This window comes from Sciurus carolinensis, unplaced genomic scaffold (assembly GCF_902686445.1).
Source record: "Sciurus carolinensis unplaced genomic scaffold, mSciCar1.2, whole genome shotgun sequence".
In the NCBI taxonomy this organism is placed as follows: domain Eukaryota; kingdom Metazoa; phylum Chordata; class Mammalia; order Rodentia; family Sciuridae; genus Sciurus; species Sciurus carolinensis.
Genome location: NW_025920201.1, coordinates 428,997 through 456,494, shown reverse-complemented (window position 1 = coordinate 456,494; position 27,498 = coordinate 428,997). Strand labels below are relative to the sequence as shown.

Genomic DNA, 27,498 nt, shown 5'->3' with positions numbered 1-27,498 from the left:
TTTCACAGTTAGATGTATATGTGATGTTTGTAATTAATTTTAATTTGAAATATACCACCTTATATTAGTCACCTTTTATTTTCTTTTGGTCATAATATTGCATACTGACTACAGTTTTTCCATGTATCTTTAAGGTACTATGTTTTGCAGTATGCCAGCTGATGCATTTTTCCAAATGTTACTTATGTTTAATTTTCTGCCTCATAATTTTGTTTACATTTGCTGTGGAGATCAAAATTGTTTGGTATAGGAAGGAAAACAATCCTGGACTGGTTAATTACTTGCAATCTTCCTGTTTTTCCTTGGATGCATTTCATCCTTACATACATTGTAGATTTTTTTAACCCTTTCTAATACAGCTCAGCTAAACTTCCCACAATAGTTTGCTTTATATTGTCAAACTGTTTTATGCTGAAAGTAAATCATGATGTTCAGCAAGAAAAACATTAAACTCAATATTGTAAAATAAACTAAAGCTTGAAATTTTTGCATGGAGTTTTAACAAAAAGAATTGAAAGAAAGAGTAAGGTTTACATGAAAAAATAGCTTTTATTCTGATGAATTGCTTACACGTCTGTCTCTTTGTGCTTTAAAATTGGCATGGGCATTTAGTTACAAAGACTGCTGTTTTATTCACATCCAAATATGAAATAGAAAAGAGAAGGAAAACAGAATAGAATACAAAACGTTATGAATCTGGAGGCGGCTCGCATTGCAGCTCCTCTGTGGGACCTCCAAGCGGCTGCTCTGCTCACCTGGCCCAGAGCACAGCCTGGGTGCCCACTGCCAGCATGGAGCCTCGCCATGAAAGGACCTCAGAATATAGAACCTAAAGAAATTCAGATAGTTGAATTTCCATGGAAACCTTGTCATTCTTTGATGACAGTTGTGGCATCTTTGCTTCTGATGGTTTTTCAAAGGAGAGACTGTGGGAAACCACCAAGACTGTAGACCCTACAGCCAGTACAGACCCTCTGGAGTTCTCAGGGTGGCCATGAAGTTCCCAGTGCAAAATACCCGGGAGGCAGCTAACAAAACACAACACCCCCAAGCCCTCCGAGAATTTTGCCACTGATTCCAATTCTGATTCAGAAGATGAAAGCAGCACGAACTTTCTTGAGAAAATGGCTTTAAATATAAAGCAAAACAAAGCAATGCTCACAAAAATTATGTCAGAATTACAAAACTTCCCTCATTCCTTCCCTGGAAGATCTTCCCTCCCAGGCCCAAAATCTGTAAGTGGATCACAGACACCACAAAGTTGTAGATTCCCAGGTGTGGATTCCAGGAGGAACTCTGACTGGAGATCTCATCCTCTGACTAGATCAAGGTCCTGGATCTTGGGGTCCCTTAGTGCTCTTTCCACAGAAGAGGAGGAGGAAAAAGAGGAAGAGAATAAGTTTATGCTAATGAGGAAGTGGAAGACTTTGGGCAGTTACATGGAGGATGATGATATGCCCAGAAGTCGGAGACCAGGATCCATGACTCTTCTGCATATAATTCATCCAGTGGAAGGAATCATGGAGGAAGCGTTGGAGAACACCTGTAGCAACTCTTGAGAGAAGATGTATATCCCTTCACCGGGACTGTAGAACCCCAATGGCTGGGGCATTTGAGGCCAGTTCTGTGGGCCCTGCCTTCAAAACTGTTATGATGAAGAGGTCAAGGATGCTTCGCTCAATCCAAACTGGCAACTGCAGTTTCTGCCACCAGGGAGATGGATGGTGTGCAACTGGGGTCCTTATGTATTCAGCCAAGTGTCATGGCTTTGGGAATGTATGTGTTACTTGAAAAACTTGAAACAGGAATTTGAAATGCAAGTATAATGCCCACAGATGCTGGCTATCTGCTTCTCACACTGCCCTTAAAGTTCTCAGTTTTGTCATTGATTGGAACCTGAGTTAAGCATCTTGACGATCAGTCTGCTTTATGGGAAACTCAAATCAAGTTCATATCATTAGATTGGCATGTGTTTCTGGACTATCATGGGGGAGGGAGGGAGGCATTTGGCTAGTTACACTTCACCCTCCTATAGTTTCTCCTCTGCTTCCCCTGCCCACATCTCATAGCTTCCCTCTCTTTTTCCAGTGGTCCTCTCAGTGGTCACTAATTTTCAGAATTTTTTTAAGTGGCAATTTTAAAAGCATATTTGATTTAATTGGTGTTGAAATCACCCTGAAATTTACCCATAAAACTTGACACTTAGAAACAGGACACCAAAGTGTTAACTTTTCTATCAAACTCCAGAGAGCAGCCCTCTAACTTGTTTATATAGAAACAATCCTTATGATTTTAATGTTCATTAGTTATTTTTAGCAGAATTAAGGCATGAAAATCTTAGAACTATCTGGAAACATTATATAATTGTTGTGAAATGAAATACATTACTTTTTATGGCTCTCACGAGACTACCCCATGTATTGTAGTTTCTGTAAAACTCTTCGCAGTTGAGACTTTGTTGCCACTGGTTTCTTCAACCCTGAGGTTAAGCCCTGCATCCTGTTTACATTCATCCATAGTCAGTGGGCAACATTGCACTGCACTACTTAAAACTACTGCCTTAGGAGACATTCTGGGAAGTTAGAATGGAGAAACCTCAGAGTAGTCTTATTCATATTCTTGCTATAAAATTTTTAGAAACTTGATAATAATTAGTTTATCATTCTTTGCAATTTCTTATATTATCCCTGGGAATTGCTATGCCCAGGGATGTTAATCTGGTTTTAAGAATTTTATCATAATAAGAAGTACCTTTTCAGAGATAAGTAGCCCAATGGTTTTTTTTTTTTTTTTTTTTTTTTTGCTTAATATCTCTGCCTTTTTTTTTTACATTTAATAGTAATTTAATAGTAAATAAAAACAAAGTTCAAATGTCCAACAATAGTTTGGTTTAACATCTGATATACATATGAATAAAGATAAAAGGCTGCTGAGTAAACACTGGAGTTAAATAAACGCATGTACATATAATTAACTATAATTTATTTTATGAATAAATAAGAAAAAGTCACTGACTAAAAAGGATTTGGTTTCTAATATTATTTAATTTGGAGTCCTCCACTCCCCAGCAAATTTCCCATTAGGCCAAACTGACAATTATCCCTACCAGGCATCACAACAAACCATACCACTGGCCCCACAGATTTGGAGGAAAATGTTTGGTCTGTGGTTCTACAATCTTTATTCTCACCTGGTACCAGCTTGAGGAGCAAACCCTTGCTTTTGGTCACCTAACTTTTTTGGTACTGTTGATTGAATCCAGGGGTTCTTAACCACTGAGCCACATCCCTAGTCCTTTTCAAATTTTGAGGCAGGGTCTCACTAAGTTGCTGAGGCTGGTCTCAAACTTGCAATTCTTCTGCCTCAGCCTGCTGGATCACTAGGATTACAGGCTTGAGTCACTGTGACCAGGTTGTTTTTCAGTTTAAAAGAGAAAGGGAGGGAGAAAAGAAACTTACCAAAATTAAGACCACCCAGTAGGAATGGAAGAACATTCCTACCATTCCAGTATGTTCTTAACCTCTTTATTCAACTTTTGGCTAATGTATGCAACCACAGAATAAATATAACCTTCCCACAAAATGGCAGGCTAAACCAGCAGCTTCTGGCAAGACCGTGTTGCCTAAAGTGTAGGGCTTGTGATGTGGCTCCAGTGGCCTCTGCAAATGAGGCTGTGACAACAAACAGTGGATAGACACATAGTATCCAGCATCTTCCTTGGGTCCTTCTCCTGATTTTCACAGGCAGGACCTGTGTGAGGGGAGTAGCCCATATTACTGTTGGAGAATGGCTGTAGTGCTTTCCAGGGCACAGCTTGGATGAATGATGCCAAACCTTCCAGACACAGATAAGTCAACCACAGTAGAATGGAGGTGACCCTCAGGGTTCTGGCCATCCCCAATTGGTCCCCCATCAATGACCAGTGACAAATGAGGCCAGAGATCTTGGAACTCCTCAACACTCAGAGAACTGGCCTGGGAACTGAGGTTGGCACTGGTGAGAGCAAGAGGTCCCTCAAATATCTGGGCCAAGTCCTGCATGAAGGCATGGTCAGGAATCTGGATACCTACAAGAGGGGTAAAAAGGTTCAGGTCTTTGTTGAGCTCTTCAGAGCGTTCCATCACCAGGGTCACTGGACCTGGCAACAGGTCTTTGAGGAGCTCCTCTGGTACTCTCACTTGGCAATACCTGTAGATGTCCGCCACATGGCCCAGGCATACGGCCAGCGGCTTGGCCTTGCTACAGCCCTTGAGGTGTACACAGCGTCCAGTGCTGACGAACAGCTTGCAAAGCAAGCCAGGCCACACAGCGGGTCTGTGGGGACTGCCACCACTGCGGCCCACAGTGCCTCAGTCCAGCCAGCACACTCAGGGCTCGCGGCTTGCACAGCCCCATTACCCGGGAGCCACAATAGTGGGCTCCCGACACCACTAGAGCAGGGCTCAGTGGGCAGGGCTCAGTGGGCAGAGGAGGCAGCCACTCTCTGCCATTTTGTTTCTGGGGAGATTTCATGTGTCACCCTTTCGCTTTCCTTTTGCGTAAATCATTATTTGGCAGAAGTAGAATTCTAAGTGTCTGTGAGTCCAGTTTATGTGCATGTATAGCTTGTTGCTTTATCCATTCATAGTACAGCTTTTGATTTGAAATGCTTTTATACAAAATTTTAATTTTAATAATAAAACACTTTGTTATAAACTAATATGAATTTAGAGAACACTTGTCTTGGCAGACATGGAGAAACACAGAATGGAAGGAGATCATTGGGCATTGAGATAACAAATAGTTAATTATTAATTAAGACCAAAACCTCAATGTTTATTTCCATTTTTCTTTTTATATGTTCAAGACTTGATTTATGAGAGCAAGGATTTTTTTATGTTTTTATTTTTTAGGGCCTAGCAGTATAGGGAATGATTACAGCAATGCTTGTTATGTGAACTGGACATTTAGAAGACTAAAAATATTGGCAAATGGAGTAAAATAATTTAATATACAATTTAGAATAAGCTGCATAGTAAGCTCATATAATTGTTTTTACATTTCCTTTAAAATGTTTTCTTTCTCTGAATTATAACATAGTATAAACATATACAAAACATGTAATTACATGAGTTACTTGTGTTTTCTAGCTAGGCAAAACTTCGGATATATGCCACTAAAAGACATTTTCTTCCTTTCCCTATATCACCAATCTTACTTATTTATAAATTTTGTTGCTTAACTTTCACTTTATTCATTCAGTCTTCCTTTTCTTATCTAAGAGATTCCATATGAATAACTTTAAGGGAACCTTGAAGTAATGTTCTATCTTACAAATATGATTTTCCAGTTCTTCCATAGTATTCCAGTTAAACACTCACATGCCACTAATCTTCCCTGTGTTTCACCACTCAGACTTCTCCAATTGATCATTGATACACCTAAAGAGTCTGCTTTTTAATACACAATATCAGGCTAAAACTTTAGAGATTTGATAGGCATTGGATAGATTTCTTTTTAATTTTCAGAAGAAAAATCACAATGTCTCATAACTATCAAAATGAGGTTCAGTGGAAAATACATTCAAGACTTTGACTAAGGGGAGAAAAGAATCTCTTGTGTCTAAGTACTCCAATGACAAATTTCATAGGGCAAGAGGTTTTAGTTGAGTGAGTTACTTTCCTGACTTTAAACAGATAATGTACGATGTCAGACACTTTGGTATTCTATGTATAATTGGTAGGTTAATAATGGACTTTAAAGAAAATTGGCTCATTTATATTTGGGATGACATGAGATGCTAAATTTAAGTAAAATAGATTTTACTCGATTTTACTTGAATATTTCCAGTATATCTTTGGGGATTTCATTTTATAAGAAAATTGTTTCCCTGAGTATTAATGGTCTAGAAAACTGGCAATACATACTGCTCATTATTGTGAAATGATGCCTTGGCTTTTGATTGAAACATTTACAAGGTTACTATGTCCCTCATGATGAAGGTATGATCAGCAAGTCCCTCAGGAGAACATTTAGGCAGTTTTATTCTTTACAAAATCCAGTCATTTTATTTGCTTGTAAAGAAAAAAAATTATAAGACTTCTATTGTTATATACAAAATTGTGCTGAAAGCACTTAGTGACTTTTCCTATTTGGTTCATTGATATGAATTCCTTTATTACAGGCTCATCCCCTTCCTTTTCCACTAACATTCAATGCTATGAATTCACTCCTTCATCTATAAGTATATATTGAATCAGACCAATTGATACAGATTTGAAAATGAATTAAATATTCTTGTTGTCAACTATAACTAGGAGGAAAGTTATAAAAATATTTGAAGTGCTATAATTGTTATAATGGCTATGACTGCTAAGTAATAAATTGGCATGAATTGGTCTTGAAGAACAAGTTCCAGAAGAGAGTAAAGATGATTTCACAGAAGTAGAGACATGCTGAATTTTGAAGGTTGAGAAGGATTTTTAGAGAATCAAGGGAAGTTTGGCAGTAATATACAAAGTCTAAGAAAATTGTCGCCACATAGTGTAACTGCATGTATTTGCACAATTCATGAATTAAGACTTTAAAATTAGACAGAAGTGCCAAATATAAAAATTTATGTCTGGATATGTCTGACCAGTGCTTGATGGAGTTTTGAAATTAGCAGTTGGGGGAGTTGTATTGTCTCCCACAGATAGACCAAAAATTTTGGTAGGTGGAGGAATGTGAAAGTTTTTACTCTTTTATGCATAATGTATAGATATATGCAAAATAAACACAGAGAAAGGTTATAAATAGTGATATTGAAATTTCATTGAGGACAATGTTCAAAATACAGTGTATTTATGAAGAATAATAGGATGGGAGGAATTTATAATAACAAAGTTGGGAAATCCTGGTCTGATAGAGTGTGCTGTGTTCCATTATTTCGTGATGATATTTCAGTGTTGTTCATGATTTGTGAAGTCTTGAATGTCAGCTCTCATACCAAGTGTCATTTAGTGACTACAAAATCACAAGGACAGGCCATCTCCCATTCTTGCACGCCTACTCCAGTCTCTTAGTCTGACATTCTTTACATATTCAGCAACTCTGTCATCGTGGGTTTAATTCCTCTCTGCTGAGTTCCTGTCCCTGAGGGACAATAAGCTTTGATTTTTGAGCAAACTATGAACTTGGTGCCAAAATAATTAGTATTGCATATTAAAAGATCATTAATGGAATTATCATCAGATATTGCTTCAATTGTGAAAGTTTTCTTTCGCCAGTGATGTTCCATTTTATATTTGTTCTTGTACATAAGATGACTGACCAAATTGGTTGCTTTTATTTAAGCATTTTAAGTGCTTGTTTTTGAAATTTATGAATTCTTAACCTATAAACTGATCTTATATAAAAAGTATTTTAATTATATGTTTGATTTGTAGCATATAAAATATTCTGCATTAATAACCCAAGAAGCAACTTGTAATCATACTTCTTTTTTTCCTGTACTAACAAATAATAAGTTCTAAATATCCTTAAATAAACTTTCTCTGAATATATTGTGTGAAGTAAGCAGGTGGCCTCTCTGCTTAATGTGTACATAAGACAAATATATGAGATTTGTAATCTAATTCCTCCACGCAGAAAGGCAGTTAGGAGGCGGCCAAGATGACTGAGGACAACACCAGCAGGATAACCACTCGGGCGGCGAACATCTGGCGCTCAATGGCGTTTCTGCCGCCACAGGCCAGCTTGAGCAGTGCGCGCAGCTCGCAGATGAAGTGGTTCAGTTGCAGGGGCGCGCAGAGCGGCCCTGCGACCAGGAGTGCATTTTGCGCGGCGCGCAGTTGGTGAGGTCGCCAAGCGAGGAGGTGCCCGCCAGCGCGCGGCAGAGGCGGGGCGAGGCGAGTCCCGCGTAATGCAGCGGGTGGCACACCGCGGTCGCTGGGTCCAGCGCCATCACCGTCAGGAGAACGCACTCTGCGGAGCCCAGGGCCAGTGACGTGCACAGCTGGGCCATGCAGCCGCCGCGGGGCAGCCAGAGCGCCGGGCCACGCAGTTTGGTCAGTAGCGGGGGACACCAGCTGGTTCTGAAACGGGCGTCCACCAGGGCCAGGTGGCAGAGGAAGTAGTACATAGGAGTGTGCAGACGCAGGTCGCGCATGGCCAGCAGCAGCAGCAGCGCCCGAGTTGCCGGTTAGAGGTAGCAGAGGAGGACAAAGGCAAACAGGGAACAGGACCTGCTGCACCGAGGGCCAGTCTGTGAATCCCAACAGGAGGAAGCGCTCCTCTGTGCTGTGATTGGCCTAAAGGAGGAAAACTCCAAGAATATTTGGAAGGACAATATAAAGGGTGACACTACTCTTACAAGTAAAAGGATAACCCAGGAATGTGGGACTGCGGAAGAGCTGAAAGCACACAATAGTATAGATAATAATTTACTTATTGAAGTCCCATTTAACAGATCTGAACCCTTATTTTAGTTGCTACATGCCAGTATTCTTTGTTTTTATATATTTACAGGGTCCTATGGGGGATATCAAACGTCTATTTTATGGGTGAACAAATAGGGTCTCAGAAATGCTAATTAAGTTGTCCTAGGGTCTTAGCTAGTCAGTGGCCTTGTGTGACTGTACTCAGATCTGTTTCCAGATCAGTGCTATTTTCAGCTGCCTCCCTGGCTCTGGTTGTACTCCCAGGGGCCAAAGAAGAAATCTAATCTCCCTCCCACATCACAGCCTTTCAGATTTATGAAGACAGATTTCACTCTGAGCCTCCTTTACCCAATTTCCTGGAAAGTGTATAGTACCTAAAAATTAGGACAATATCCCATGCTTGCCCCAAACAACAATTTATAGATCAGAATTATCACCTTCCTTGTTTCAGGTGCTTCACTTTTGTGGAACTGGGGTCAGAAGAATTTCTGAGCAGACAAATCCTGTTAGACCTCATAAACTGCCTTAACCTTGTTTGATTTGTGAACACAAGTGAGACTTCATCAGAGTTATTTCTTGTAAATACCTAAAGAAAAACAAAACTCAAATCCAATCAATTAGAAGCAGACAGCATATTTGTATATCTAGGCTCTTTCTAATAGGACAGACCAAATAGTGCAAATATATAATTATAAGCAATCAAATATTTTCTTTGATTTACTTCTCTGTTTGTTCTATTAAACTCTACCTCTTGTGTTACTGCTTTGACTTTACTGAACTACTTTTGAACTGGAGATGCCTGATTCATGAAGAGCTGTTTGTTGAAATAAACTTTAAAATAAAAAAAAGGCAGTTAGGATGACTTAGGGCAGCCTAAATCCTAGCTGAGGATGATGGAAATGAGTTTGCACATTTAATTCCTAAAATCTAGCAAAATTTAAAATTTAAAATTAGGAGTTTAAAGCTGAGATATCTTAAAATGACATTCTGACTTTAAATTGTACTTTTGCTGAATTATTTTATAAAAAGAGAATTTGAAAATAAAAAAGTAATTTGTAAGCTAACACTCTCATCAAAATATCCCAAAGGACTGTAGTACAATATAAACTCTTGCATGAAAAGTTCTCTCTTTTTTACCTTTTAGTTTCTTCTAAACTTTAACTAGAGATCTACAATTCAAAAAATGATAAGAAAAATTATTCATGTGTGTTCTTTTTTTAATTTTCCCCTTTAGGAGATATTTCATTGAAAGAGTTCTTCGCCTGCACACGTGAGCACTTTGTCTGGTGCTTTTCCATCTCAATTCTTCCCCTTATGTTTGGAGGAACTGGTGTTATTCTTCGGTGGGCAGGGAAAAGAGAAAAGTGGCCTCTGTCACACATTCCCATGCCTGGCCTTTGGCTAGGCTTATGCTTAGCACAGTGAGAGCCAGTTTTATGTGCTCAGCACAGGAAGAGTCAGGCTGCCTCATCTTTGCTCTCTCTGTACCCAAATAACTCCCGCACCTCATCTTTCTGGCCATTGTTAATGTATTTTCATCTAAAGAATCCATCAGGTCTTACATAACAATTCCATGTATGCAATTTTAAGTAAGCTTCCTTTTATTAATAATAAAACATTTTCATGTTGCATGCATTATGACAAATTTCACAATATTAGGGATAAAACAACTGAAACGTGTCTGTGATGCTAATATTTTTCTTAAGTATAATGCAATTAATTACTCAGTGATACTATGGAATTTATTAAGAAAATAAAACAGAAAATGTGTATGCTAGAAGAACATTATCTTTTGTATATTCAAATATGGATGGAATGAAGTGAACATTCTTAAAAAGACAAAAAATGATAGCAATCTTTGGGGGATAAACAAAGTATGAACTTTTGCTATAAGTGATAACAAATTTACATCATAATAATACAATAACTTCATCTTTTATAAGCTAGAGAATTTGAACACTGTGCAATGTTGCTTTTTAATAATGAGTAAATATTCTGAATGCAGAGAGTTCATCTTGAGAGTGAATAGTAGCTAAGTCCAAATAAATTAACTGAAGGAAATGACAAAAATATATGAATTGACAGTATATTTTCCATTAAGGAGAGGAGCAAAAGAATATTCACAGAAAAGTAATCACTATGAAACTTGCTGATGTATGCAGAAAAAAATTGAAAGGAATGTTAATGAGTTAAATAGAAAAGAGAAAAAAGGCATTAAGAAAAATATGTTGTTAAAATGTTAAACTTACAAAAAAATTCATATCCATACAGAGAATATGTGGATCATCTGTTTCTTGAATTCATTCTAATGCACATCTTATTATTTCTGCTAGATAGCAAATTACTTGAGTACAGAATCTGTGTTGTGTTCATTTTAAAATTACAGACATCTCCTGTTAGAATGACTAAGCTGTAGTTAGAATTTCAGAAACATATTTGATGGACAAGAGAAATTTCATTGCATAACCAGTGTCTGTCTGGACTTGCAGAGCCCATGAAAGGCAGGGTCTAGGAATGTTTCCTGAATTGAGCCTCAGTTGTCACAAAGTCTTATATACTTCAGAACATAGCTGAAGAAACTCTGGATAACTTCTGTTCCTCTATGCTCAAATCTCTTACTCTGAAAGCCCAATTATCTCATTCATATAGGAATATACATTCAAAACCTTAGCAAAAAGTTTTATTTCTTAGCCATCCTGTACAAGAACCTCCCAGATATTGGTGATATTTAAGGAAGTAAATCTATTCGCTTAATATGCATTTTAATGACTTATGACATTCTTCCACTGGGAATATAAATGTTTTGCTAATTTGGGTTAATTTCTTAAAGTCTTGCCTAATATTGTGCCATAAGTTGTCATTTCAGGAGATCAAGGTGGCTTGTACCTTTGACTAATGTTAAAACATGTTTCTTCTTGATTTTGACCCTCCATTTTCTTAGTTCTATTATAATAACCTCAATTTTCTTATTAGTATTAAACTAAAAAAAATATCTTTCGGAAGATACCTTGGCAGATTAGAACCTAGGCATGTCATCCTGAAGAGCTGGAAGGGTCTCTTTGACATATAAACATGTACGATATGTCACCCCAGTGCTCTAAGTTCTATGGGTGGGCACGAGTTTAACTTCAATTGTTACCAATTGGCAAACACACATTGTCTAAACTCTTAGAAAATTATTAACAAAATTGGAATGTACCCAACATTGTTTTCCAGGGCTCATCCTGGAGAATCTTTCAACAATGTTACCTCAATACATCAAAACCCTCTGAGCTTTTGTTTCATCTGAGTTGAGATCAGATTCAGTTGTGGCCTCTATCACCTACTGCAATAGTATTGAGTAAAGTCTTCCTTGCCTGTTCAACTTTGTGTAGTGCAAATTTTGCTTTTAATTTGCTGTGCAATTACTACAAAATATATTATCTTTGGGTTTTTTATTTAATTATATTTAATTTAGAATTCCCAATATTAGTCTTTACATATAATAATCTTTTTATAAGATGATGATAAAATTTATTGTGTATTTTTCAGAGGCAAAACTTCATATTTTGTTATTATTGCTATAGTTAAGTGGACTTCATTTAAAACAATGGCTACAAGTATAAATTGCTAATATTTTGTAGAAAGCAACTTATTAATAGGTATTAAGGATTTTGGCATATGCATACATTTTGACCAAATAATTTAGTTTACACCAAAAAAAATCAAAGATTTATACAATTATTTATTAAAGTGGTCCTAAATGCAAAACAATTAAATAACAGTTTAAATTATGTTGCACTTCAAAGACAAATATAAAACATCAAATAGCATTAGAAAAGAGTAATAGTGCATAGTACTGGTGCAGTCATATGTTGACAATGTCAAAGAAATTACCTAAGGGAAAAATGATTGCAAATCCTTAAGAAGAATGAAATCTATATTTGTGACCCAGACACAGAGGAATAAATAGCTTTGTGCATTAGGTAGCTATTTTCATAAGATGTCCCAATGACCCATTAAATCTCAGGGAGAATTTTTGGAAATGTATTCCTCCTGCCAAACTAATATGGAGATTTTGATGTACTTTCCTGGTTTAGAAGTTGGTAGATTCAATCAAGTTCCCTTTGGAAAGATCAATTTCAAAAATCTGAAAACAAATATAATTGAGTTAATGGAAAAGCTCCTCTTATATTGGATCAGGGTGATTTTTTCAATTATTCTAGCCAGGATGTATAAGTAGTACTCTTTTAAAATTTTTATATTATTTATTCTACTCAGTTGTATATGACAATAAAATGAATTTATACATTTTGGTAGATCATACATAAATAGAGTGTAATTTTTCTGATTATACATATTGCAGGATCACATTGGTCATGTAGTCATATGTGTACATTAATAAATAACGTCTGGGCTGGGGAGATAGCTCAGTTGGTAAAGTGCTTGCCTTGCAAACACAAGGCCGTGGGTTCGATTCCCAGCACCACCACCAAAAAAAAAAAATAGAAATAATGTTTATTTTAATCTACTATCATTCCTTTCCCTGTACCACTTCTCCTCCCTTCACTCCCTTCTACCTAATATAAAGTAACTCTATTCCTCCCTATCCCCCACACCCTTTATTGTGAATTAGCATTGTCATATTGGAGAAAACATTTGGAATTTTGTTTTTTGGGTTTGGCTTATTTCACTTAGCATTATATTCTCTAATTCCATCCATTTAACAGCAAATGCCAGAATTTTATTCTTCTTTAAAGCTGAGTAATATTCCATTATATATATCACATTTTCTTTATTGATTCATCTGTTGAAGGGTATCTAGGATGGTTACATATTTTAGCTATTGTGAATTGAGATGCTATAAACAATGATGTGGCTATGTCACTGTAGTATGTTGATTTAAAGTCCTTTGGGTATAAACAAAGGAGTGAGATAACTAGGTCAAATGGTGGATCCATTCCAAGTTTTCTGAGGAATCTCCATACTTCTTTCCATAATGGTTGCACCAACGTGCATTCCCACCAGCAATGTGTAAGTGTACCTTTTACCTCACATCCTCGCCAACATTTATTGTTGCTTGTATTCTTGATAATGGCATTCTGACAAGAGGTGAGATGAAATCTGAGAGTAGTTTTGATTTTCATTTATCTCATTGCTACAGAAGTTGAACATTATTTTCATATATTTGTTGATCAATTATATATCTTCTTCTGTGAAGTGTCTGTTCAATTCCTCAGGCCATTTATTGATTGGGTTGTATTTTTTTGTTTTTTGGTGTTAAGCTTTTTAAATTCTTTATGTATCTTAGAGGTTAAAGTGTTTTCTGAGGTACTTGTGGTAAAGGTTTTCTCCCAATAGGCTCTCTCTTTATATTACTGATTGTTTCTGTTGCTGAGAAGGTTTTTAGTTTGAGTCCATCCCATTTATTGATTCTTCATTTAACTGCTTGGGCTCTAGGGGTCTTGTTAAGGAGATCAGGTCCTAGGCCAACATAGTGAAGATTTGGGCATATTTTATCTTCCAGTAGTCACAGGTCTCTGTTCTAGTGCCTACGTCTTTAATCCACAGTGCGTTTCATGCAGGGTGAGAGATAAGGGTTTAATTTCATTTTGTTACATGTGGTTTTCCATTTTTCCCATTTGTTGAGTAGGCTATCTGTTCTCCAGTGAATGTTTTTGGTAACTTTCTGTAGTATGAGGTAACTGTACTTATGTTGGTTTGTCTCTGTGTATTCTATTTTGTACCATTGGTATATGTGTCTGTTTTGCTGCCAATACCATGCTCTTTTTATTACTATTGCTCTGTAGTATAGTTTGAGGTCTGGTATTGCTATGCTTCTTGCTTCACTCTTCTTGCTAAGGATTTCTTTGACTATTATGGGTCTCTTATTTTTCCAAATGAATTTCATGTTTGCTTTTTCTAGTTCTATGAAGAATGTCATTGGAATTTTAATAAGAATTACATTAAATTTGTATAACAATTTTGATACTATGGCTATTTTGACAAAATTAATTCTCCCTATCCAGGAGCATGGGAGGTCTTTCCATCTTCTAAGGTCTTCTTCTATTTCTTTCTTTGGTGTTCTGTAGTCTTCATTGTAGAGGTTCTTTAACCTCTTTTGTTAGATTGATTCCAAAATATTTTACTTTTTTTGAGGTGATTGTGAATGGGGTACTGTTCTTTATTTCTCTTTCTGTGGCTTAATTTCTGATGTATAAAAATGTGTTTGATTTTTGGGTATTGATTTTATATTCTGCTACTTTGCTGAATTCATTCATTAGTTCTAGAAGATTTTTTGGTGGAATATTATGAATCTACCAAATATGGAATCATATGCTTTACAAATAATTATAGTTTGTTTTTCTTTACCTAATTGTATAACTTTAATTTCTTCTAATTGCCCTGGCTAGAGTTTCAAGAACAATGTTGAATAAAAGTGGTGAAACAGGGCATCTTTCTCTTGATCCAGTTTTTAGAGGGAATATTTTAAATTTTCTCTGTTTAGAATTATGTTGGCCTTAGATTTAATAGTATGGCTTTTATGATGTTGACATGTTTCAAATATCCTTAGTTTTTCTAGTGTTTAGAACATGAAGGGGTGCTGTATTTTGTCAAATGCTTTTTCTGCATCTACTGAGATGATCATATGATTTTTGTTTTAAAATCTACTGATAAGATGAATTGCATTAATGGATTTTCATATGTTGAAACAACCCTGCATCCCTGAAATGAACCCTATTTGATCATGATGCACTAACTACTTAATATGTTTTTGTATGTGAATTGCCAGGACTTTTTGAGAATGTTTGCATCCATGTTCATCAGGGATATTGGCCTGATGTTTTCTTTGTTTGGTATGTATTTGTCTGGTTTTTGTATCAGGGTGATACTAGTCTCATAGAATGGGTTTGGAAGGGTTCCCTCCTTTTATATTTGATGGAATAATTTGAAGAATATTGGTGTTAATTCTTTTTTGAAGGTCTTATGTAATTTAGGTGAGACTCAGTCAGTCCTTCACTTTTCTTAATTGGTGGGCTTTTAATGCTGTTATCTATTTAATTGCTTGTAATTGTTCTGTTTATGTACTGAATGACCTCCTGATTTAGCTTAGGAAGGTCATATGTCTCTAGAAATTTTTCAAGGTCTTCAATATTTTCTATTTATTGGAGTATAAATTTCCAGAATAGTTTCTAATTATTTTCTGTGTTTCAGTTGTGTCTGAAGTGATAATTCCTTTTTCATCAAGTATTTTACTCATTTGGGTTTTCTCTCTTTTTCCTTTTGTTAGTGTGGCTAGCATTTATCAATTTGATTAATTTTTTTCAAAGAACAAATATTTTGTTATGTTAGTTTTTTCAGTTGTTTCTTTTGTTTCAATTTCATTAACTCAGCTCTGATTTTAATTATTACCAGTCTCCTATTATTTTTGGTGTTGATTTTTTCTTCTTTTTTAGGGCTTTGAGATGTAATGTTAGGTCATTTATTTGTTGACTTTTTTTATTTTAATGAATGAGCTCAATACAATGAGCTTTCCTATTAGTACTGCCTTCATAGTGTCCCAGAGATTTGTGTATGTTTTATCAGTATTCTGATTTACCTCTAAGCATTTTTTCATCTCATCCTTGATTTCTTCTAGTAGCCCTTTGTCATTCAGTGGTATATTATTTAGTCACCATGTTTTAGAGTAGCTTCTACTTTTAAATTTATCATTGATTTCTAATTACAGTCCATTGTGATCTGATGGAATTCAGGGTATTGATCCCATTTTTTGTATTTACTAGAAGTTGCTTTGTGACATAAGATATGGTCTATTTTAGAGAAAGGTCTATGTGCTGCCAAGAAAAAAGTGTATTCAGTAGTCAATTGATGCAATACTTAATATATGTCTGTTAAGTCTAAATTCCTGATTGTATTATTTAGTTCTATAGTTTATTAGATTTTGTTGATAAGATCTGTCTAGTAGTGAGAGAGGTGTGTGAAAATCACCAGTATTACTGTGCTGTGGTCTATGTGATTCTTGAAATTGAGAAGGGTTTGTTTGATGTACATAGATGTTCCATAGTTTGGGACATAAGTATTTACAATCATCATGCATTGCTGCTGTATAATTAATTCCCTTCAGTAGAATGAAGTGACTTTCTTTGTCCCTTCTGATTAACTTTGGTTTGAAGTTCACTTTATTTGATGTGAGGAAGGGAATCCCTGCTTGTTTGTGCAACCCAGAAGAGTGATGATTTTTCACATTCTTTCACCTTCAATCTGTGGATGTCTTTGCCTATGAGGTGAGTCTCTTAAAGACAGCATATTTGTGGGTCTTCTTTTTAATCTGATCTATAATTATATGTACTTTGATTGATCTGCTTAGGCCATTAATATTCAAGTTTATTACTGAGATATGACCTGTATTCCCAGTCATTTTGGTTTATTTCTAGTTTTTAATTTGATTTAGATTCTTTCTTCACTATTCCTTTAGGGTAGTTCCTCCATTTGCTGGTTTCCACTTTTTTTTTTCACTTTATCCTCATGGAATATTTTATTGAGATTGTTCTGTAGTACAGGTTTTCTGATTGTAAATTTTTTTAACATGCAATTATTATGGAAGGCTTTTATTTTATCTTCAAATCTGAAACTTAATTTTACTGGATATAAAATCCTTGGTTGGCATTCATTTTCCTTCAGAGCCTGAAATATGTTGTTCCATGACCTCCTCACTCTGAGGATCTAGGTTGTGTAATCAGATGATATCCGAATTGGTTTTCCCCTATACAAAATTTGCTGTTTTTCTCTCACAGCCTTTAAGATTTTATACTTACGCTGTATTTTAGTCACTTTTATTATAATGTGTCTTGGTGTGGGTCTGATGTAGTTTTGTATATTTGGTGTCCTGGAAGCCTCCTGTATTTGATTTTCCATTTCATTGTTTAAGTCTGGGAAATTTTCTGTATTTTGCTTTGAAAAGATCATGTCCTTTGGTTTGTACCTCTGCTCCTTCCTCTATCCCAAAAACTCTTAAATTTGTTCTTTTCATGTTATTCCATAAATTTTGGAAGTTTATTTCATGGATTCTTACCAACTTCTTTCCATGGTCAATTATAATTTCAGTATCACATATTTTGACTTCATTGTCTAATGTTCTGTCTTCCAAATAGTCTAATCTGTTGGTGATGCTTTCCACTAAATTTATAATTTGATTTTTTAATTCCTTTATTTCTAGAATCCCTGCTTGACTTTTTTCACAATCTCTATCTCTTTATTATTCACTTCATTTTCTCTTTGATTTCCCTCTTTAGAGCATCCTTCACATCAGATTAACTATGTACATTCTACACTTTTTCTGGAACATTTAGTCTATTGTGTCATCAGTGGCTTCTATTATTGGGGCATCTTAGTTTGTTTGTGGTATTTTGTTGTCTTGTTTTTTCATGTTTCTTCTGCGTTTTCCCATCAAGTGGTATGGATCTGAGGAAATATAGATTCTACCCAGTAGAGGTATATTGTCACTGAAGATTTTCTCTATCCCATCTTTAAGAGTGAGACCAATATCAACAACACCCAGTGCAAGTAATGTTGAACCTCATATCTAGTAACTCCCAACAAGGTCTCCACTGCCCTCTTGTTATAAAGAGCAATGATGAGTTCAATCACTTTCCACAATAAAAACAGAAAATTTGCCAAACAGATTTATGATCTCAAATAGTGAACAACAAAAGAACAGAAACAGTGCAGGACATGGATTTCATGAGAGAGAAAGAGAGAAGCCAGAAGATTGGTTGTTAGGTGAAGAAAAGATAGAAAGGGAATCTAGGAAGACAGACAAGTGAGAGGAAGATTACATATGAAGAAAAGAAAATAAGAATATAGAGCAGAACTGCAAAACACCATGCATATGTCATCATCTTCAACAAACTGATGCACAAGAAACACATGGTGACATCTGCAGCAGTGGCTTATGAATTTCTTTTAACCATTTATCTTTGCACTTAAAATTTCCTGCTAAATGCAGGCGTATTGCCTAAAAATATCATCAGTTAAAAGTGTAAATGAAAGTGAGAAAAAATCATTTATAGAAGAGGTGTTCAACATTACACCAGCCAATGATGCTTGTCTCACTAAAATTTACACAATATGCACACTATTTCTAAGAATTACAGATATTAATGGAATCAAAAGTTATCTCTCATTCATCTGCTGCAAATAAGATTTCAAAGTATACTCATTTGCTGTGTTCTATTGGAAGCTGTTTCATCTGTAATAGCATTTTTCTTTTCATGGTAATTCAGCTTTCCAAAAGCAAACTGTGTATTCTATTTTGTTCCCTTAAATTGAATTTTTGTAGAAAATATTGAATTCTCTTCTTTTCTACACTGTAAATTTATTCCTTGAATTAGTAGTGCAATGAACTGTTCATCAAATCATTAATATTGATGATTAAAGCTAAAATTGTATTGCAGGAAATATTAATCACCATATCTTCATCATTTTAAAGGTATTAAAAACTGTTCCTTAATCAAATCTTTATTTAGGACATGTGTATCAAACAGTGAGGGTAATTAATAGCATTATATAATTCAGGTCCCATAAACTTTAATTAGTGAAGAAGAATCTGCAAATGTAAGGCCAATAGAAAAATCTCCACACTTTGGATGGAATCCAAGAAGGTCAACAATGGTAGAATGTGCATTCATAATTTAAACTCTGAAATACAAATGAATAAAATTATAAGTTCTAAAACAAAAATAGTCACAAGTGTGCTTCATATTTTAGTATCATGATGCTAAAAATGAGCTACATTATATTTTTACAAAAAGCAATCATTTGTTCTACTTCATATTCCTTTCCTTTTATTGTTTCTCTTTCCCTGATCTCACGTATTACAGTTTCTTGAGTTCTCTGTATCTCACAGATATATATGTAAATGTTTCAAGGTTGACTCCAAGTCTACCTTAGACAAGAGTATGCTCCTGTTTCAATTCTTATAAGTGGCCTCCCTTCAGACTATTCTGTTTTCTGTGAAACACAAGAAAAAACATCAAATTAGGGGAAAGAGTGGCTCAGGGCCCCAGGTAAGTAAATGAATTAAATAAAATGACTAGTGGATAATTTATGTATAGCAGTGGCTCTGTGGATGAAGAAATATAACTGCTAGCCAGACCAGTGATGATTCCCACTGTGTAACTGAAATGATCATGAGTAAATATAATCACTTGACATATTTAATAAACATTGTCTGGGGTTCTAAAACAGCACTTGTGTCTACAAATTACATAATGATGAATATGGCAGCACATACTCAGTGGTATCTTAAAGGTAGAAATTATTCTAGAACACATAGAACATCCTGAAATGCAGCAGAAAAGATTATAAGTAAGGAAAAATGACAAATTGCTGCAAAAACTGAGTACAAATCCATTTGTTCTTACTTATCCTCTCATGCATTGCTTTGATAATGCAATTTTGTTAAAAGTATTTTTTCTAAATCTCCAAAAGCTTATATGCTCAAGCTATTAGCCTGAATTGCAAATGTCTTTTATTCCTTGTAAGAAATTAGTATTTTTTAAAACTTGAAGTGTCCTAAATAAGCCTATAATTAGAAAATAAAACACTGCACTTGGACTATGGTGATTGGCAGTAATTGATTTGTAGGATTTAATACACATAGAATTATCAGAGAAAAGTAGTAAGAGGAAGATATTAAACTGCACTTTTCATCATAACTTTAATTTGTATACTCTTAAGCATCATAAAATTATAAGAATTTTAGAAGATGAATATCAAGATAAATATTCACTCATTTTATCTTTGAACAACTATGCTAACCCATTGAGTCATGATGGATAATTAAAATGCAATACTATTTACTTTTATCAAAAGTGTTTAAGTCAAACTCAAAAAAAAAAAACAAAGGCTGAATGTTTTCTCTGATATGAGGAAGCAAATTCACAATAAGGGGGAGATAGGGAAGAATAGAGTTACTTTATATTAGGTAGAAGGAAGTGAAGGGAGGAGAAGGGGTATGGGAAAGAAATGATAGTAGAGTGAAACAGACATTATTACCTCATATACTTGTATGACTGCATGACTGATGGGATCCTGTGATATGTATAATCATAAAAATGAGAGATTACACTGTACTTATGTATGATCTATCAAATTGTATAAGTGCATTCTACTGTCATGTACAATTAATTAGAACAAATAAAAAAATGAAAAATCAATCATAAAAATGTGTTTATTCTGCAAAAATGCCAGATGGTAAGAACCTATGTGGAATATCAGCCTTTTGTTACAATAGTAATAAATGTTAGTCTTCTACTTGAAACCAGTAAGATGTAAGAAAAGAAATATTCAATAATTTGAGGATCTTTTAATATTTTATCAAAATGAGATAAAACATGGTACTAGTTCCCAAAGACCAAGTATGACAGACAGGGTGACTACCTACTAGCAAACTCATTTGCTCACTGTTCAGCACATTAGAAATAGAAAATCAAACTTTCTGCCTGTGGCTATCACTTATACCTGACCCTGATGAGCTATAGCAATTTTCAGCATGTGCCTAGCTCTGAGTTCCTCCATTTTGTAAAGCATCACTTTGCCATGAGTAACTGTTTTGAATACAAATAACAAGGGAGAATGACTGTACATCTTGCTTGTACAATTAAACAACCATATTCTGCACAGCAGAACTATAAGTAGTAAACTGAAAAATCGGTTGTTACTAAAATTAACCACCTTAAAGTTATTGAATTAAACCAGAAATATAGATGCATGGACTTATCAATACTATAACAGAAAAAAACAGGCCTGTTAGCTTATCAAATATACCAGAGCACCAAGGGAATCAGTCCCCTCAGCTGAGACCCATAAAAGTGGGAGCATCTCAGAACTTGACATGGCTGCACACTGATCCCATTTTCTGGTCACTCATCAACAATCATGCTCAGAAAAAATGCCATAGCAACAAATCTCTGATTCTCTGTTCCTGGGAGTCAACTTAGAATGGTTTCTCCTGCACAGGACAATAAAACATGGCTCCTCCGATTGACTCTTTAAGTTGATACTGTGAAACTGCTCACCATCAGGACTCTTGCCTTGACAATCCTGAGGAACTTATTCCTTAAAACCCTTATCTAATAATCAGCTACAGTGACTTTGAATTTATATATTCTTTATGCCTTTGCTGTTATCACAAAATTCTGTGTACACACACACACACACACACACACACACACACACATATATATATCTTTATGTGTGATGTGTTACAGATATTAGAAATTTAAAAAGTAATGGAATAAAATAACTGGGATTGCCTTAGTCATGACACCAAAAGAATCACTAGCATTTTTGGTGAATTGCAATCAATGAGAATGATATAGCTTTGAGTTTATGGTTATTCAATAGATCCCAACAATGTGGAAAGAAACAATCAGGTTTGGTGAATGTTAGTAGGATAGCTCATTTATGACATGACTGTAGACCTTTCCAAATGCTCTAGGGATAAATCAATCCTTGCCTCTTCTACTTTCTGATGTTTGCTCTCAGTCCTTGGAATTCTCAGACTTGGTATTCTCTTTATGTCTTTACATGGTCTTTCCTTTGTGTGTGTGTTTATGTCCAAATTTCCCTCTTCCTTTTGGACACTGGTAATGGTTTGTGGCTTCCCTGTTTCACAATGACTATATCTTTACTTGCTTATGAGCAAACACTCTATTTCTAAATAAAACCAAATTCACAAGTTCCAGGTAGGCATGAATCTTTGGGAACGCCATCCCATCATGTGCAAACAGGAAAGGTTAAATATTATGTTCAGTTCCCTAGTTTTGTGAATGTCTTTCAATAAGCAAAATTACCCACTGAAATATTCACCTACATTTCTACTGCACTAATGGAGGAATAAGAATACTGTTTCTGTGACCAGTGATACATACTTTAAGATTCCCATACAGGAGGAAGTCCACAACTACTCACCTCTGATGTAACACAAAAGAATTCAAAACTATAGATAAATGGTGTGTATCATTATATTTGGCTGAAAGCCTGAGATTTTAACCTCCTTTGTTATTGTGGAAAATTATTTCCTTTTATGGAATAAGTTAAAAATAATATCAAGAAAAATCTGTTCTCTGAAAACACTGTTCAGAATTTTTTAAAACTATGTATTATTAATGCTATTTTAAGAACTAGAAATCATAATGTGTCTTAAAAAGTCAAACTCATATACAGAATCAGTGGAGCCTAGAAAAAAAAAATGTGTCTCTTCTGAGAGAGACAGAGGGTGACTGCATAGATTGTGTGCCCTTGAAATTGACACTGCTGGGGAGTATTTTTTGAAATTGTGTTCTTTCAGCAGACTTGGTTTTAACAAATAGTATTTTTTAAAAAGTCACTAATAATAACTCACAAATGGTTCAAATTAATAATACATAAAGTACCTAATATAGTGTTTTGTACTTTGATGTCCAAGTATGAAGTTTTTTTAAATGAATTTAGTTATGTACTTAATAGTATGGAGTTGTGATTATAGCTCCAATACGATTTTTTAAATGGAACTTATCGTATATTCAATAATATTTTTGTAATAACAATAATATTGTAGTTAGCCAAATATCAACAAATAAATTGTTACTGAGTTACTGATATTTTGTACAAATACTTAGTTTTAGGCATATACAGGCAAAAATTAACATTTGGTAAGATATTTTGTATTAAGAAAAATTAAAGAACAATAAATAATGTGGAACTGCAAATGCAAATCCCATCCATTTGTTTGATTAGCAAAGGAAATAAAATTCTACATAGCATAAAATATTTTTAAAAAATTTTTTTGTAGTTGTAGGTGGACAGGATGCCTTCATTTTATTTGTTTATTTTATTTATTTAGTTTTTCTTCTTTAGAGAAGCTAGACTTTAATCACTTAGTGTTACAACAAAAATAGGTACCTGAAGACCATCTTGAATATTCTCAGCTGTACAAAAGACATACAAAACTCCCAGGCAGGAGCTGATGGTGGCGAGGCCTGTTGTTTCCCTCTCTGGCATTGCCTGGGCAGTCCCCCTCCTCCCAGCATCGCCAAGTACCACCTTTGTTCCCTCAACCTTGTGGTGCACTAGTAGGGGAAAAGCCCTCACACTCGGTCAGTAGAATTTCTTTAAGAAAAAATAAAAAAGGTAAAAGTTTAACAGGCACTAAAACTGGGAAGTTATAACTCTTTTGGTTAACTTTAACATTCGAAACTCTAATATTGCATCCAAAAAGTATCTTAAATATAAGATACTTTAACACAAAAATATAACCCATATTAAAATATAAAAAATAAGCCCAATACACTCCAGAGAAAAGATCTAAAACTTAAACAACCTGGGGCTCCACAGCACTGTGGGTGACTGGGCACAGGCAAGGACCTCAACCTGCCAACATTTACCCCCTGGCTGCTTAGGCAAGCCAGAAGGCCCTTGTCCCTGGGAGCCTTATGCAGTCAGGGCCGGTGGCATAGGCAGGTGACCCTCAGGACACGTTGGTCATGGGTTTGTACTTCTTGAAGCGCTGTCCATTGGTCTGTGGAATAGTTCATCTCAAACACAGTGTCCACCAGCTTGGTGGTGCTGTCCTGGCCACCAGTCTTGGTCAGGTCCTATGTGTGCTCACTCAACTTGATCTGTATCATGTCCCCTTGCTCCTGGCATGGGTTCTCGTGAAGTACAACTTCTTAGGCTGCTGCTGGGCAGGGGTCTGTGTCTGTGGGACCACCATGGCCACCAGGGGCATCTGAGGGGCTGGGGCGACAGCTGGGGGCATGGTAGGCGTCAGGGGCAATGTGGGTGCTTCCGGAGTGGGCCCAGCAGGGCTCAGGCTGCTATTGTACATGGGTCCCTCTGCTTAAACTGTGCTGGCAGTGTGGGGCTCAGGGTACTGGGCTCCTCAGGTGGCCAGGTGGCCTACAGGCTGGTTTCCCAGGAAGTTGGTGCTGAGGGAGCATCAGAGCTGGGGACATAGGAGGAGGCTGGGACCACGCTGGGTGTGGAGGGCAGGTAACTCGTGGAGGGCAGTGCCGACCCAAGTTTCTGTGTGGACACCAGGCCAGCTGTGTAGTCTGGGGTGGCATTCTCCACCACGGTCTCCTCCTTGGCTGGCTTTTCCACCACTTCTGCTTCTCTTTGCCTCTCAGCCAGCACCGACCATACCCAGCTCAGAGATGTCGAACAGCTTCACGACCCTTTCTTTCCGCAGTGGGGTCCTCAAAGGTGAGATGGGGTCCGGTTTCCAGCAGGGCTGAAGACACTGGGTATGGTAGGGTTTCTGAAGGGTGCTTGCTTCTGGATGCCTTTAGCGGGGTCGTGGTGTCCATGTTGCAGAGCGGCCCCCAGCTCTTGGCATGAACCGCACCTCTACGCTCCTTTTCAGCTGCTGTGCGGTCTCCATGGACTTCTGTAACCGCTCCTCCCGCAGTGTGGCACTCTTGGGCTTCCGCTTTAACTGAAAATACTTCACCAGCGGGGTGAGGAGTCCAGCGAGCGTGGTCAGGACATTTTTATTCAGGCATTCCAGGGGCAGCATGGCGGATGCCTCACACTCGCCCACCTTTCCTCTAAGTTCTCCTAAAATATCTTGAATGTTGGGGTCTGTTCCTCAAGGTCAAGGTTAAGGGACCCCTTGTCAGGAAAGGACTTCAGAATGTCAGCAACCATGAGGACCCAGGGGTTAGAGTGCAAGGTGGCGAGCTGGATGATCTCCATCAGGGCATCCTTCATGTCGTCCACTGTGCGGCGCAGGCGGCACAGCGTCTGGAGAAGCAGCTTGAGCTTCACAACCCACAAGAGGCGGTGGAAGCAGAGGCGGATGTTGTCTATAACGGTGGCCTTGAGCAGGGTCACGATGCTAGGCGGCACCCACAGCTCGTCCATGGCGCCCAACCACATGGTTCTTGTACAACCACAGGACCGTGTTGCTCTCCCGGATGGATGCCATCCTGGGCCTTGTTTATTTTAATGTGGTGCTAAGGATTGCTCCCAGTACCTCACATATGCTAGGCAAGCACTCTGCCACTGAGCCACAGCCACTGCACAATATCGGAATTTTTAAATGAGTTCTTTTTCTACTAATAAAAATGTTAACCCTTTACAATTGTCATTTGAAATATATGACTCTTGCTAGAAAAGAGATGTCCTGAACTTATTAACTGTTAAAACAATAGATTATATGTTTACAGTGCCATCAATTCACTGGATTAGAACCTCATTGCCTGAGCAAATTTTACCTATGATTTACATTAGGCTTGGTATTCTGAACAGCACTTATTACCCTAACAGACCTAATAGCTAAACAAACCTTGTTGCATCTGATCAGTACTTTTTGTAGATTGCAGACTTAGCCTCTCCATTTCTAAAACTCTGGGATTTGCATTTCTATAAATTTACTATTAAAGTAAAAATGACATGAACTCTCTCCATCATTTATGTTACTACCTTTCCAAATTGTTCTCTGCATTTCACCCAGAAATAACTTTTTAAACTCTTTATCTAATTACTAAAATGTTTACTTAAACTTATTCAAAGATTGCCTTTAAGGATCAGAAATAAATTCAAACTTTCTTAACTATACTGAGATTTTAAAAATCTTCATATATTGAAAATATTATTTTTATTCATTGATTGATTTATACATCTGTGAAGTGGTCACAACAATCAAGGTAATAAATACCCACACTCTCATACGCCTTTGTTATTATTTTTACTGTTTTGGGATTTTTTTTTTTTTTTTTTTGGTGATAGAAACACTATCTAGTGGTATACTTTCTTTAAAAAATTGTTAAAGTCACTATATATTTTTGCTCACTATTGGAATACTGTAGTTCAGGAGAACTCCAGAACATATTCATCTTTCATAAGTATCTATTACACTGAACAGGTCTCACAATGTTCACAGAAAGAAGGATAAAATCTCATGATCATCCTAAAAGATGTAGAAATAACATTTGAAAAACCTCAATACTGTTGATGGATTAAAACATTCAGGGGAATGAGGTATAAAAGGAATTTACCTAAACACAATAAAGGCCACATGTGAAAACGCATAGCTAATCTCACACTCAAAGGTGAAAAAAATGAACACATCCCCTAGATGATCAGGAAAAAGTAAAAATGCCCATTCTTACATATTCCGCTTTTCATAGAACAGGACATTCTAGCCAGAAAAGTGGACAAGGAAAATAAAAGGCATCCAAAGTGCAAGAAAAAACCAAAGTATCCCTGCTTGCTGATGAAAAGATCTTCTCATTGTCCTTCAAGAACTTGCATATATATATATATATATATATATATATATATATTATATTTATATTTATATATATATACACACACACATATATATATTTAAATGCAGTTTGTACTTCATATATATTTCATATGTGACAGTAGGTTACAGTGTGTTTAATGGGAACAATCACAAATTTTGCAGAAGCAGGTTGAGATCATATAATAAAAACATTACACCTCAAGGACAGAGAATTTTAGTTGTCAATTCAAGTGATTGCATATAACTGAAGGATTTTTTAAATACAACTACATCTTAGGAAGTTTGATGAGAAAATAATGACAAAACTAAACTGGAGAAGTGCAAAGTTACAAATGAGAACAATCAGAAGATAGCAGCATTAGTCTAGGCCAAGTGAAACACACTTGAACTGAAAAAGTGGCAGTTGGAAAGGTGATTATTTGGACTATTGTATTGTGTTTTCTTCATTTTTCCCTGCATGAGTTGAGTTTTATCTCAACTACTATCCTTGTGAACTTTGAGGGATATTATAATAAGTTCAGAAAATTTAGGAGTTTTCACCTATGTAGCAAAATTAGAATTCATCTGTGAAACATTCTTCACAACTTCCTTTCAACTTGTCCTTCTTTTTTTACGTTTTTATCTGAAGAACATAGTTTCATATTTATGAATGGAATTCTTCCCATTTACTTTGTCGGGCTTCAAAATTTAAATGGGATTTCAAAATTGGAGGCTATGAAAGATTTTATACCCAAAGTTTGTTATTCCAGTGTTCTAATTGTAATTAACACTACTATTTACTTAAGGCTTATGAAGAGCCAGCTGAGAACTTTAAATGCAGTT

General features: G+C 36.1%; 4 pseudogenes; 1 reads left to right on the top strand and 3 right to left on the bottom strand.

The window, feature by feature from the left end:
- The first annotated feature begins 854 nt into the window (after positions 1-854).
- Positions 855-1,826, top strand: LOC124974983 (cell division cycle-associated protein 7-like; annotated as a pseudogene).
- Positions 1,827-3,737: 1,911 nt separating this feature from the next.
- Positions 3,738-7,078, bottom strand: LOC124974982 (yrdC domain-containing protein, mitochondrial-like; annotated as a pseudogene).
- A 538-nt stretch (positions 7,079-7,616) lies between these two features.
- On the bottom strand, positions 7,617-22,153 carry LOC124974981 (putative olfactory receptor 2I1; annotated as a pseudogene).
- Positions 22,154-23,889: 1,736 nt separating this feature from the next.
- On the bottom strand, positions 23,890-25,350 carry LOC124974994 (negative elongation factor A-like; annotated as a pseudogene).
- Between the last annotated feature and the right edge of the window lie 2,148 nt (positions 25,351-27,498).